The sequence below is a fragment of the Sapajus apella genome, unplaced genomic scaffold (assembly GCF_009761245.1).
Source record: "Sapajus apella isolate SASKATOON/1434 unplaced genomic scaffold, GSC_monkey_1.0 scaffold42, whole genome shotgun sequence".
Classification (NCBI taxonomy): Eukaryota; Metazoa; Chordata; class Mammalia; order Primates; family Cebidae; genus Sapajus; species Sapajus apella.
Window position 1 is genome coordinate 16960948 of NW_022436982.1, and position 15140 is coordinate 16976087.

At 39.1% G+C, this 15140-nt stretch overlaps 1 protein-coding gene across 7 annotated transcripts in view; it reads left to right on the top strand.

The window, feature by feature from the left end:
* Positions 1–15140, top strand: part of BNC2 (basonuclin 2) — a 452901-nt gene that overhangs the window by 169997 nt on the left and 267764 nt on the right. The window lies entirely within an intron of this gene.

Here is a 15140-nt window from a genome sequence, read left to right on the forward strand (position 1 = left end):
CCTAGGAATTCCTGGATTACTTGATGAGAAAGCCTTACTTAGGCTAATACCTCCACCCTCCAGAAAATGAGGCCTAGTGAAACTCTGTTTCCCCATCTGGGACTTGAAGGTTTTGTTTATATTGTGCTTGGAGGTGTTACGTGGAATTCACAGGAAAGGCTAATCAGTATTATTTTATTTATTCATTCATTCATTCTTGAGACAGAATCTCACTCTGGTGCTCTGGCTGGAGTTCGGTGGCGTGATCTTGGCACACTGCAACTTCCGCCTCCAGTTTTCAAGAGAGTCTCTCTCATGTCTCAGCCTCCCGAATAGCTGGGATTACAGGTGTGTGCCACTATGCCCAGCTAATGTTTTTTTTTGTTTGTTTTTAGTAGAGATAGGGTTTCACCATATTAGCCTGGCTGGTTTCCAACTCCTGACCTCAAGTGATCCATCCACCTTAGCCTCCCAAAGTGCTGGGATCACAGGCATGAGCCACCGTGCTGGACCGATAATGAGTATAATTTTGAAAGAGTCTTTATCTAAGAAAGACTGTGGGGTAAATACCACATCAAAAAAAATTACAAGCTGGGTTGCTGGCATGCATCTGTAGTCCCAGCTACTTGGGAGGCTGAGGCAGGAGGATTGCTTGAGCCGAGGAGTTTTGAGTCTAGCTTGAGCAACACAGATAAAGTATTGCTCTGTTGCCTGGGCTGGAGTGCAGTGGTGTGATCATAGCTCACTGCAGCCTCCGACTTCTGGACTCAAGTGATTCTAAGCCTCCAGAGTAGCTGGGACTACAGTGGTGCTACACCAAGCCTGGCTCATTTTTTGTAGATTTAGGGTCTTGCTATCAAAAACTCAAGCAATCCTCCTCCTCAGCTTCCCAAAGTGCTAGGATTACAGGCATGAGCAACCACGTTTGGCCTCATTGTAAATGTTAATTTTCAGAGTACAAATTTTGCTTCATTCATAGTAGTGAAGTAATTTTACTATGGTAAGAGTCTGAAAAAACAAAGTCACAGTTTTATGTCTAACTGAAGTCTGTGTCTACAGACTTTACTTCCATTTTGAAGGTTAAAGTTTGGGTACTGTTTATCATGTTACATCTATTAAGGACATGTATCATACAGGCGTATATGTATAACCAAAAGTATAGAGAAGATAATGTGGATCAACTTAACTGGGACAATGACGTCAAAAACACTATTTTAAATATATTGCTTTTAAAACAAATTAACTGACATGGTAATTCTATAATATCTGTGTAAACCAGAAATTTCAGGTTTTCTCACCAAATAAATTTATACTAGGAATTTATATGGCACTTTATTAGAAATATAATGTCTTGGCCGGGTGTGATGAATCATGCCATGTAATCCCAGCACTTTGGGAGGCTCAGGCAGGTGGATCACGAGGTCAAGAGATTTAGACCATCCTGGCCAACATGGTAAAAACCCACTCTCTACTTAAAAAAAAAAAAAACAAACACACAAAAAGTAGCTGAGTGTGGTGGCGCGCACCTGTAGTCCCAGCTACTTGAGTGGCTGAGCAGGAGAATCGCTTGAAACCTGAAGTTGGAGGCTGCAATGAGCTGAGATCATGCCACTGCACTCCAGCCTGTACGAGAGAGGGAGACTCCATCTAAAAAAAAAAAAAAAACACCGAAATATAATGTCTCTTTCATGAATATAGTGAGAAGAGTCCAGACCTTTTAGCTAGATTTATCTGCATTTGAACTGATCTCTTTCTTATATGACTTTAAAAAATTTTATAACCTCTTTGAACCTCAGTTACTTAATTTATAAAATGAAGCTTAGAAATAAATGATGCCTGTGAATTCTGGCACAGAGGGTGAGTTAGACCAACTTCTTCTGTTACTGTTTTAGTTTGCTAGTCAGTATTCACTTGATATCTGTTTATCAATAGTGGCACAGGGTTCTTTATACTTGCATCATGTATATACTTGGCCTTTTCAATTACTAGTTTAAAAAATACTTGTGTTACTCTTGCAGAAGTCTTACTTTTGCAGAAGAAAATGTGGGTGGAGAGAAATCTTTCCCTTCTTACTCTTCACTGAGAATCAGTCACTGAGCAGCATAATTCTGAAATCTTATGTGGCTTTTGGGTACTTTATGAACCTTTTTATGGTAATCTAGAAGCAAGGCACTGATTGAATTAATACATTTCCATGAAGGTATTATTCTGTTTCCTCCTCCTCCTCCTCCTCCTCCTCCTCCTCCTCCTCCTCCTCCTCCTAATCCATGCATGCATCTGTAAGGGACTTTGTCATTGTACTACTTAGCTCACCACCGTGGGGATGACAGTTTATAGATGTGCAGGTTATTGGTAAGCCTTATGGCCTTTCTATTTTTAAAACAAAGGAAAAGGAAAAAAAAAAAGGCAAACAGCAACAAGAAAATCACTACCCAAACCAAAAATAACTGAAGAATACTATCTTAGCTTTCTGGAAAATCCTATGCTTTATAAATTGCAGAATCTAAATTTTGTATACTGATTTTAATTTTTAATAGTTTTAAAACTTTTTAATACAACTTCTGTAAAAAGGATACATGTTCATTGGGCAGATCTGATTAAGAAAACTACAAAGAGAGAAAACTGCCTGGAGGGCTATCACCAAGGAACTGTTAATGTAGTTTTAGTCATCTTTCTTCATTTACAAGTACTTAACAAATGTATGAATAGACAGTAGTTACATAAAGGGATGATATTACATGTATATGTGACTTTTAAAAAACTCAGTGTTGTCATAGCTATCTTTCCATGTCTGTAAATTGATATTCATCATGACTTTTACTGGATTCCTAGTTTGCCATTGTATCGTAATTTATTTAATGATTTCTTAGTTTGTGGATTTTTAAAAAAATAAAGAGTAGTGCTTAAATATAAACATCCTCGCTTGTACGTGAATGTTTATTTCCTAAAGGTGAAGTCTTAGATGTGATATTGCTGGGGAAAGCAGTGTAATTTTACATCGCTTAAGAGAAAGGTTGGCAAATCTTTTCTGTGTAGGGCCAGATGGTAAATAGGTAGAGGTGTAGTTTCTGTAGCAATTATTCAAGTTTGTTTTTGTAGGACCAAAGAGCTGTATATGTAAAGGAATAGGCAGGATTGTAATTCAATAAAACTTTATTTACAAAAGTAGGCAGCAGGATAGCATTTGTCTCACAGGCTCTAGTTTGCCTACCTTGGATTTAAAACAAGTAGAAACAGATTTGGGATGAAAATTTATCCTTAGTTTGCTGTAAACTGCTTTTGCAGTTTCTTAGAAATGGTTTCCTATCTCAGGGCAATGTAATGGGCTGATGACTTTCTTTCCAGGTATGTAGGTATGTAGGAATCAATACTTAATTTTAAAGAACTTATTACATGAGCTTCTCATACCTGCCCTTACTCCTGAAGCCTAGTAAATTTTAAACTAAGAGGTTATATATACTGGTATATGTTTTTATCATTCTATACTTTTTTTTTTTTTTTGAGTTAGAGTCACACTCTGTCACACAGGCTAGAGTACAGTGGCAATCTCAGCTCACTTCAACCTCCGTCTCCCAGGTTTAAGCAATTCTTTTGCCTATTAGCCTCCTGACTAGCTGAGATTACAGGCATGTGTCCCCATACTTGGCTTTTTCTTTTTATATTTTAGTAGAAGAAGGGTTTCACCATGTTGGCCAGGCTGGTCTTGATCTCCTGGCCTTAAGCAATCCACCTGCCTCAGCCTCCCACAGTGCTAGAATTACAGGTGTGAGCCACTGTGCCCTGCCACATTATATACTTTAGATTTTAGCATATGTTGACAACTTGTTGGGCAAGGAATGACCTGTTTAATATATTACTATTTTTTATCTTTTGAGGTGGAGTCTCACTCTGTTGTCCAGGCTGGAGTGCAGTGGCACAATCTTGGCTCATTGCAACCTCTGCCTCCTGGGTTCGAGCAATTCTTCCACCTCAGCCTCCCAAGTAGCTGGGGCTACAGGTGTGCACCACCATGCCTGGCTAATTTTTGTATTTTTAGTAGAGATTGGTTTCACTACATTGACCAGTCTGGTCTGGAACTCTTGACCTCATGATCTGTTCACCTTGGCCTCCCAAAGTGCTGGGATTACAGGCATGAGTCACCGTACCTGGAAACTTCTTTAATTTACATTACAGGGAAGATGGTGTTTCCCCCCTTCTAAAAGGTTACTTAGATAGAGTCATGTTTTAGAGATATTCAGAAGTAAACTGAAAGGAAAGTCCACCAAGAGGAGAAGAATCATTTCAGCAGAAATATACCACAGATCAACAGGGTGACATTGAGTTAGCTACTGAACCTTCATAGGCTAAATTATACTCAGAAAAATGCTGTGTGCATAAATAATAACCTTTTTGCATATTGAGTTTCTATAAAACAGGAATTATTGGCCCCTACCTGCCTTATGGGTATTCGTTGAGGATCTGCTGGAATAATGAAATAGTTAAAATCACCCTATTTGTAACATTGTGTCACCGGTGCTCTTAACGAATTTTAAGATATTTATTTATTATTTAGTATGTATGTGTTGACTATCTGCTGTGTGTAAAGCAGTATGGCAAGTGCTATTGGGAAATACAAAGAGAAATAAGTTAGTTCTTGATCCTAAGGAGGGAAAAACATGTATTTAAAGTTCAGGATCATGTAGTGCTTAGAGCCTTAAGGAACGTAGAGCACTTGGGACAATGAGATCCCTTTCATCCAAGGGTATCAGGAAATTTCATGGAAGAAATGGCATCACGAAATGGGATATTTTCAAAGGGAGAATACAGAGGAGGGTATTCCAAAAAGAGCAGCATGAGCACTATTTCAGGTTTGGAAAGTCCAAATCAGTATGCAAGAGACATAAAATAGTCTAATTAGAGTGTCTATCAAGCATTTTTCATGAAGAAGGAGAAGATAACTCTGGAAAAGCAGGTTAGAGCTAGATTGTAGAGGGCCAGGAAAGAACTGTAATTGGTAATTGGTGGGGAGCTATAAACATGATCTAGGAGAATGTGTTTGACAATTGGAGGGGTGGTGTATAGCACTAGTTGGCAAGTGTGGGATGATAAAGTCGGGATTATTGCTTAAGGGTTATTACAGAGGTCTCAGCATGTACTTGTTAGAAATATTCTGGAAGGTGTGGGGGACAGCTGAGGGGATTGAAAGGGCAGAATGGAAGCCTGTCAGAACTGACTGGGTTTAGGAAAAAGAAGAAGGTTTTAATAGTGATGTATGGTTCTGAGTCTTTGTTAATGGGATTATGGTAATAACACTGAAAAATATAGCAAAGTCCAGGGAAAGCTGTAGTAAAGAAAGGAGAGCAGTGAACCTATTTGCTTTGCTTGTTTAGCTTGAGATGTTAACTGGATACTTGTAGTGGGATTTTGAAAGTGCAGAACTGAAATTCACATGAGAGGTAAGGGTTAGGGATTTAGGATCCCTGTTCACATGGATCTAGGTGACAGATGAAACTTGGGAAGAGCTTCACATCACTGAAGATAATGCATGAAAGAGAAAATATGGCCAAATGATGTGGCTCACACCTGTAATCCAAGTGCTTTGGGAGGCCACCGTAAGAGGATCACTTGAAGCCAGGAGTTTAAGACCAGCCTGGGTAACATAATGAGACCCCACATTTCTACTGGAAAAAAAAAATAGCTGACAAGAATCACATGGGCCCAGCAGTTTAAGGCTTCAGTGAGTCTCAGTTTCACGCCACTGCATCCCAGCCTGGGCAACAGAGTAAGACGCTATCTCAAAAATAAAAATAAAGAAAAAGAAAATGGTATTTTAAGCATTACTTACCATTAGGTAAGTCAATTACATAAGTAGCTCTGTCTTTTTATGAGGCAGCTATCAACAACAACAGAAAGTCAAAAAAAGTCTCATGTATTTTATCATTTGTAAAGCATTCTGTTATCCACTAAGCTTCTCTTCTTAGCTTCTAAAGCTACTAGGTTTCAGGAGTAAAGTATGTTCAGTTTGGGCAAAAATATTTTTATAAGATCCCCAAGGAAAATATAACTCCCTTTTACTTTATCTTCTCTCTACTTCCTGAGAACCCCGGTAACAAAGACGTTACTGGTAAGAGGGGTTTATATTCACTTTTTCCCTGTCTGATACAGAATACTGCAGCTTTTCATCTCCCCTAGTTTTCACCCTAGTTGAGATCCATGCGTTGGGGATGGGGATGGGGAGTATCCCTTAGAAAAAACTTTGTATGCTTTTGCACATTTTTCTCTTTTTAGTCTGGGGTCCTCAGCAGGCTTGGAGGGGAATTGTGTAGTACACAGTATGACTTACATTTGACTTGGGAAAGTTTTTACTGTATGGAACAGCAGGACTGAATCTGCTTTCTCATTTCCTTTCTTCTCTTAACATTGCCTGTGTTCAAGCTTTGCATGCAAAGAAAACCGTGTTGATTCATTGATCTTCGACATGCTACATTATGAGCTTTGGCAGAAGGTAAAGGCTCCCATGGCTCCCCTGTTTAGAGCAGCCGGAATTCCTCTGGTCTGTTGGTACCATCTGTGGCCTTCCTTCAGGCTCAGTCTTCATTGTAACTCTAACTCATGTCAAATGGGGCAAAGTGCTAGGCCAGAGTAATTTGCATCTCTAGCCAACCACTGTGCATTTACTCTAGTGCTAAAAGCCCATTGTATTTGTCTCTTAAACTGTGTATGCTACTTAAACATTAAAAAAAAATCATAATTGGTTTAATATAGGTGGCTCAGTGGGCAGTCTATGAAGTTGAATTTTTGGGAGCTACTACTTGTTCTTTCCCTTTCTGATGCCACAACACATTCTTCTATCATATTTCGTTCAAACTCACTATTCTGCTTTTTTCTCATACATTTTTCAATCACCCTTTTCCCTTTGGTGTTAAATTTAGGGAGGGAGGAAAAATGCTTTTGATTTTTTCCATTTTTGTGCCTCTGATGAAGTAAAAGCAATTTAGATGGATATATTTTCTTCCTAAGTAAACTCCTTTCTAAAAAAAATGCCACACCCTCCCCCCAAAATAAAGCATTCGGTAGCTTGATGGTTATTACTTGGAGGCAGCCTTTTTCCTCATTAGGGGTAAATATACCTCCTTTCTTGATTGCGGTGGAAAGCTAGGAAGGAAAGCTGAGTGGAGCAAACCCAGTGGCTGAGTTCAAGTTGACCTGGATCATTTTAAAGTGCTTTTCATGTAAATGTTGCAGTTAATCTCTGTCCCCACATCATTTCTTTCTAATGTTTGCAGCAGATGTGTAGTTGGCCTTACCAACACCGTACTGCTTAAGTTGCTTGCTCATTTTGGCTTTTTTTCATAAGACTTTTCCTTTCCTGGCTTCCTTTCTTTTCTTTACAGAGCAAGATGTTGGGAGATAAGGGTTTTATGCCCTGGTATATGCTCCTTCTTCCTTCTCTCCATTGTTTTAATTATATCTTTTCTAAAATGAAGTGATCATCTAGAGATCTTTTGCCTTAGGGTTCTTTTTTGGTTTTCTAGTTTATGTGGGCTAGTGAGCCTCAAACTTTAATGCTTGTCAGCATCACATGGAGGGCTTGTAAACACAGGTGAGGGGCTCTCCACCTCCAGTTTCTGTCACAGTGGGTCTCAGATGGGGCATACAAATGAGTTTCAGACATGCTCTCAGGTGATGATCACAATGATCTTTGGACAAAGAGCATGCCTTGGGCACTGACCTGGGCTGTTGGTTTTGTCTGTCACTTTGCTACCCACCCCTCCGAGAGTTCTTCAAATTTTATTTATGCCTGTTCTCTGGAAACTCTTTACTTTTTAATAATTTATAGGCCAAGCTGCTAGCATAAGAGAACTCAGGAAATTACCTTATATTTTAATAGTGAAAGGGCTGGTTGCAGGAGGGGCAGATGTACTGCTTCTTGCCACTCCCACCCCCTTACCTGCTAGTGAAGTCTTTTTTTTTTTGAGACTGAGTCTCACTCTGTTGCCAAGGCTGGAGTTCAGTGGCATGATCTCGGCTCGCTACAACATTTGCCTCCCAGGTTCAAGCAATTCTCCTGCTTCAGCTTCCTAAGTAGCTAGGATTATAGGTGCATGCCACCAAGCCTAGCTAATTTTTATATTTTTAGTAGAGACAGGGTTTTGCCATGTTGGCCAGACTGGTCCCAAACTCCTGATCTCAGGTAATCCACCCACAGCGGCCCCCCAAAGGGCTGGGATTACAGGTGTGAGCCACCATGCCTGGCCCCAGTGAAGTCTTTGACAGTTCTTCTGAGCCGAGAGTGATCTTTTCAGTCATTCTGAATACAGCATCCCTCTAGGAAGCCTGCGAAAAGTTGATTGAGTTGGTCCTTGGCCCCTAAGTGAGACCAAGCTACTGGGTCTATTTTTAGTTTCTCCAGTTGCTTATAATATTCCTTTGGCCCTTGAGGCTTGCTTTCCTTTCCCCCATATGGCTTCCATCATGGTCTCAAAGTTCTCTGCCCTCATTGGATTGGTATGCTGCGGTGCTTTTTTGTGGGCTGGGGACAAAGTAGCATTTACAATACACTGTGTACCCACTGGGAATGCTTAGGTGCTTTACATGTGTTATCTCTTTCAACCTTGCCAACCCTGCACAATAAATGTAAGCATTCTCATTTTACAGATGCAGGAAACAAGACTCTGAGATAAGTAACCAAGCAACTTTACAAGATACTGCAATAGAGATTTAAACAGAGGTCTAATTGCAAAGCTGGACCTCTTTTAATATTACCTGTCTTTAAGATAGCTGGAGTTAAGCATTGAGGAAAGTAAGTTAACCTGGGTGTGGCGTATTTGAAATTGCATTTAATGTCAGTTGTCAGACTTGATCATGTATTTTCCTATAAGCAATAGTCTGGGGTGTTCAGTTTCCAAAATAGTGGATTACAAGAATGATTGCAAACCAGTAGAAAATAATCTAATTCTGTACTCTTCTATTTTCTTCTTCCTTCTCCTCTTCTTGTTCTTATTCCCCTCCTCCTTCCCTCTATTGTTGTTATTGCAGTTTTTTTTTTTTTTGAGATTGAGTTTCGCTCTTGTTGCCCAGGCTGGAGTGCAATGGCGCAATCTCAGTGCACTGCAATCTCAACTTCCCAGGTTCAAGTGATTCTCCTGCCTTAGCCTCCCTAATACCTGGATTATAGGGATGCACCACCATACCAACCTAATTTTGTATCTTTAGTAGAGAAGGAGTTTTCTCCATGTTGTTCAAGCTGGTCTCAAACTCCTGACCTCAGGTCATCTGCCTGCCTCAGCCTCCCGAAGTGCTAGGATAACAGGTGTGAGCCACCACGCCAGGCCCACTTTTCTTCCTTAAATATAAAAACTTGATGGATGCGGTGGCACATGCTTGTAATCCTAGCACTTTGGGAGGCCGAGGCAGGTGGATTACTTTAGGTCAGGAGTTTGAGACCAGCCTGGCCAATGTGCGGAAACCCCATATCTACTAAAAGTACAAAAATTAGCTGGGTATGGTGGTGGGCGCCTGTAGTTCCAGCTACTGTGGAGGCTGAGGCAGGAGAATCGCTTGAACCCGGGAGGCAGCAGTTGCGGTGAGCAGAGATCGTGCCCCTGCACTCCAAACTGGTGACAGAACGAGTCTCCATCTCAAAATAAAAAAAAGATCCCATCCATGAATCTGGTACAAGTAACTCCATTCTCATTTTCTTCAATGATAAAACTCAGGTAAAACAAGAATTGCAGAAAGTAAGTGAAATCTGTTCAACAGTAGGATGTTTTTCAAGTAAAGCATTAGCGAAGTCATTGGGAGATCTTTGTCTTAATCATTTCTATCAATTTTTATCAAATGTAAAGGGAGACCATGGTGATAGACCTCAGTTTTCTCATATAGAAATGAAAGGAATACATGGAAATTTCTCCCCTTCCTTACTTGTCTGATGTGGGAATTAATAAATACTATGTGTAAAGCCCTTTTAGCACTCTGGAAGAAAGATTCTATGTAATTTTAGCATTATTCATGGTCCATTAGGCTCCTCAGGGTGTCACCAGGGAAGAGAGATTTTTACCTTTTATCCCATATTTCACAGTATAAAAACAAGATATTTTTGTTGTTGTTTGTGGCTGTGAAAATCTCCCATAATTGTACCTGCAGAGGTTGCTCCTATCACAGAGTCCAGGGCACTGTTCTTTGGCAGCTCACCCCAGAGGATCAGCTCCGGAGGAAGAGCAAGAGTGAACTCAGTGAAGTAGCTCCTGGTGCCTGTGAGGACATTGTGCCTGCTTCATCTTCCCATACCCGGCGTCCCCCCACCTCTGTTGTCATCTTTTATGTCTCTCAACTTGTTGTGTAACAGAATCACATACTGGTTGACTCTTTTCCATTTTCTTTTATCTTATGCGGATCCTGTAGTTCATTGCTCTGGATGACTCCAGAGGAGATCGGTGTCTCCTTCAGGCACTGGCACCTGTTCTATCTAGTTCTTCTATAAAATATTTCCCATCCTTATCATATTCATATTGATACAACCCTGCCTCATCTGAGGCCTCTATAACAATGAATGTGTTTCTGGTCATTCCATATTTGAAAATGGATACTGTATTGTATGTATGTGTATATATATATGTATCTATGTATGTATGTATTTGAGACAGGGCTTCACCCTGTCACCCAGGCTGTATAAATACTGTGATTTTTGTATGTCTGTATATACTTATTTGAGACAGGGTTTCACTCTGTCACCTAGGCTGGAGTGCAGTGGCACAATCATACCTCCTTTTAACTTTGAACTCGTGGGCTCAAGTGATTCTCCTACCTCCAGCTTCCTGAGTAGCTAGGATTACAGGCATGTGTTACCACACCCAGCTAATGTTTTGTTTTACTGTTACTTTTCTCTGTGTTGCCCAGGCTGGTCTAGAGCTCCTGGTCTCAAGTGATCCTCCTGTCTTGGCCTCCCTCAGTGCTAGGATTACAGGTGTGATCCACCACATCCAGCTTGACACTGTTTTGATTTACCAGTTGCTTTCTGATCAGTGATCAGTGGATTCCTTCTTTGGGCTTAGGTTCTATATTCTTAGTCCTTCTGAGTCTTAGCCTGAGGTTCTATGCTAGAGAAAGTTTAAGCCCAGAATGTTGTCTTACAGTTAAATTGTAGGCTGAAAAATTAAGATATGATTTAACTGCATACCCCGCCACGTAGCTCACCTTCCTGTGCTTCGGCTTTTATATTCATTTATTCTGCAGCAGTGTGTTTAGTGTGCATCTTCATCTTTACAGTGTTGGGTAATTTGTTTATTTCTTTATCTGCTTTTTCTCACAGGGACTCCTGGTGAGCTTATTGTCACATCTATTTCACTTAATGGTCTTCCTGAACTCTTTGTGTTATCTGAGTGATTTTTCCTCTTGCTGCTTGGCATTGTATAACCACTGAAATTAGGCTGGAGTGCTATTGGGGCTTCCTTTTGGCTTGAAATCTAGCAGTGCTTGTACCTAGCCATGTCTCTGAGGAGTCCTCTGATGGAACTTTATTTCTCTTTATCTCCTCTCCCTCTCTCTATTTTTAAAACTTAGGTTGTATATCATTCTTTTTCAAGGTCTTTGTCCCTTCAACACTGCCAGACTGAAGCCACCAAAACACATATACTTCAGAACTGATGTGGGCTTGAGGCCAGCTTGACTGAGGAGACTGGAGCTGACATGGAAGTTAGTTTGTTTATTTAGGCTGTGACTTTCATAGTGTCAATCAGGCAGATGCTTACCTGCATGTTTAATATTTAAAAGTAAAATGGAAATTGCAGGTGGACCCTGCCTCTGCAGAAAGCATCCCTGACTATGAGCACTTTTCTTCATATTAACGATTCTTTCCCCAAGTTACCATTTCTGTGCCTTTTCCTTTTTTCCTTTGTCTCCTTCCTACCACCCATTTCTCACAGCCATTCTTCTTCAAATATTTTCAACGGTAGCTCCCATTTACAACTTGCAGCTTTTTCTGTCTTGTTTTCAGAAGTCTGGTTTCTAACAGCTTTTTTTTGGTGTGTGTGGTCTCAGTAAACAAAGAACGCGTGTGTGCGTGTGTGTGTGTGTGGTGTGTGTGTAGGAAGCCTGCCATATTTCCTCCCTGCCCCACAGAAAATGTGTTTTCTGGAAGACCTTTTGACACTGAAGTGAGTGCCCACTGGCCCTCCCTTGCTGAATTCTCCTGAGGGGAGAGAGAGAGAGAGAGAGGCCTTTATACTTGTTGTCATACCTTTTGTTTCTGCTGATTATACACAAAGTAAGTTGTAAATAGCTCTCTCAGACACCATGATTCCTTTGAGGTATGTATATACAGGAGAGTGGATATGTACTCAGCTTCCACTTGCCCTGGGGATTTCAGAGGGTCCCTTTCAAGGCCTCTGACTTCCTGTTACAGCACCAGGATAATGGAATTTACATCAGTTGTAGACAGTTATTCCATAATTAAACCTGTGGCATAGTGTTTAGAAATATTAGCTGAACAGTTCACTGTTTTTCTTTGTTTTTAAGTTAAATGATCTTATTACTTTAAAAGCAACATATACAATCATACACAAAGAATAAAAGTTAACAATTAACATTTTGGAAAATCATAGTACAACTTCGTATGGTATAGTATGCCATTAAAATAGGCACTGGATGCTAGCACAGAGGAAAAGTGGATAAAATGGAATTCCCCAAATCAGTTTAAAATTTATATTAAATAATGGTTAGGTATACCCATATTTTATTATCCTAATTTACAATAGAGTAATAATAAGGAGTTAGACAATTGATATCTGTTAATTTCTTCAATTAGTTTTTGATTGCTTATAGCTGGTTAATTCTGAGGCTTTTAAATCAAAAAATGGAATGAAATGTGCTAAATTAGAGCTAATTTGGTTATGAACTTTTATCTCTATGTATTTTTCCTGGTATAGTTTGATGAATTCAGAAAGAGATACGTTTTGTCTTTCCCTGTTGAAAATTTTCCCTGATGACTGATTGTTGTGCATGGGGTGGGAGTGTGATGTGTTTTTAGATCATGAACCCTTCAGCGAACTTCGTGAACCAATTTTGATTTGAATCCCTAGTTCCTCATTTTTGAAAATATGGGAGTCCACTTTCACAGATTCTCATGGATGTATTTTTCTGCTCAGAGATCTTAGCACGCTAAGTTTGAAAATGTGCCCATTTCCCTACTAGTTCCTTTTTGTGATTATGATTGTTGAAACATACTGGTAGATTGCTACCGTTTCCTTCAAACTTACTCACAGACCTTTATGTTTTCTCTTAGAAACTGTGTATTTCTAAGTGTCTTAAGTTGTAGTTGCATGTAATTGTAGTTGTTTAACTTTTTCCTTTCCTCTTGAGAGTGTTTATAAAATGCATTCTGTGACTGTGAAGATAAAAAGGAACTAGAAACTTAGTGTTTGTGACATGGTCAAATAATATTAAGGTAAGTAGGAATTTGTTTTGTGTATGTGAGATTGGGTGAGGTTTGCACTTAATTTGCAATACATAGCTTATTGAATCTGCCTTAATTAGTTAAGTCACATTCACTGAGGTTTTATAAGAAGGTTTGAGGGAGGATTCATTTTGATGTGGAATATTCTAAGATTAATTTTTTCTTTTCCCTTCTATTGCTCTCTGGGGAGACTTACTGTTGCAGAACTCATGAGTGGCCCTCTGTACGTCAACTGAGGGGTACAGTCAGCATTATTTCTGTGTGTGACACAACACAAATGCACAGTGTCTCTACTCTTCTCCCTGCCTGTTTCTTTCTCATTCCTCAGTTTAGAGGATAAATTCCCTTTTTTGGTGCTTATGTTGTCCTAGACCAAGGACTAAGTAGTAGGTCTTGATTTCTGTTAGCACTTTTTTCCTTTGTTGTCTTTTTTTGTAATTTATTTCATATGAAACATCAACAAGTGCCTCTAGAATGGATGCCACTAAATGTAGTTATTACATGTTTTTTAAAAATTAACTACTTTGAAATGTATTCTCAACCTTTCTTTCCTTTCTTATTCCTTAAACTTGAATCCAGGCTTTGCAACTTCTTAATAACATGCGATTCTGAGCTAGTTATTTATCTGCTCTAAGCCTCAGTTTTTTTGTTTGTAGAATGGAGATGCTTATAGTCTATAAGAGTATTGAGAGGAAAATGTGGGTTAATCTACACGCAAGATGCCTGCATAATGACTGGTGCATTGGCCTCCACATGTGAAACTCTTGGGTAAAGAGTGGTTATGAACTTCAAAGATAGATCATACTCTGTCCATTTCACCTTATGAGCATAGGAAAGAAGAATAAAAGACTTGAAAAGAATGACAGAACTGGACCTAAAAATGTCTGAAGTGTTGACTGAGTGCTTTTTTTTTTTTTCCTTCCAGTGATATTCACTAGTGAACTTGCAAAGTGGAGTATACTGAACATTGTTTAAGTTTGGACAAGTATACTGATTCTTGGGTGAAAAGAAAGAGGGAAACACCTTCTAAGTTAGCATACATGGCTGAGAACTGATGTCTGAACAAAGCAAATTGATTAGCATAGATGATCTCAATTGGTGTTTTAAAAAAGTCAAAGAAAGCAAAACAGAGGAGTGCTTTGGTAGGGAAAGAAGACAAAGGTGAGATGATGCTTATTGAGTTTAGGGACATATAGACAGATATATGATTAGTGAGGGTAGTGTAAGTATGGAAATAATGAGGAACAATTAGAAACTTTTAAAAAGCAGAAAACATGTTTAGGTAGAATCTGAAACCTTGTTTATTCTTTAAAAATTTGAAATCAAATAAGCAAGGAATATTAGGCAGTATTTAGGGATGATATTGACTAATTATAATAGCTTAATTTTGAAAAGGAATCTTAGTGGCTTTCAGTATATAATTTTAGATATAGATAAATATTTATTAAATTATGACCATGTTAGAACAGACATATAAAGCAAGGTTTTAAGCTTAAAGGTAACATGTTTAAATGAGTAACTATTATTAACAAATACTGATAAATAAAAGTCTGCCTCTACTGGCCTACACCAGAAACAGGAAAAATAAATTTGAACAAATATTTTAAGAGTAGAAAGGAACTTAAGCATTGTAGAATGTGTATTTCTTAATTCCTGTGTAAGAAAATTAAAAGAAACAGGAAAAGAAGAAATTTATATTACCAATGTGAAACAGAAATAATGTCTGTTT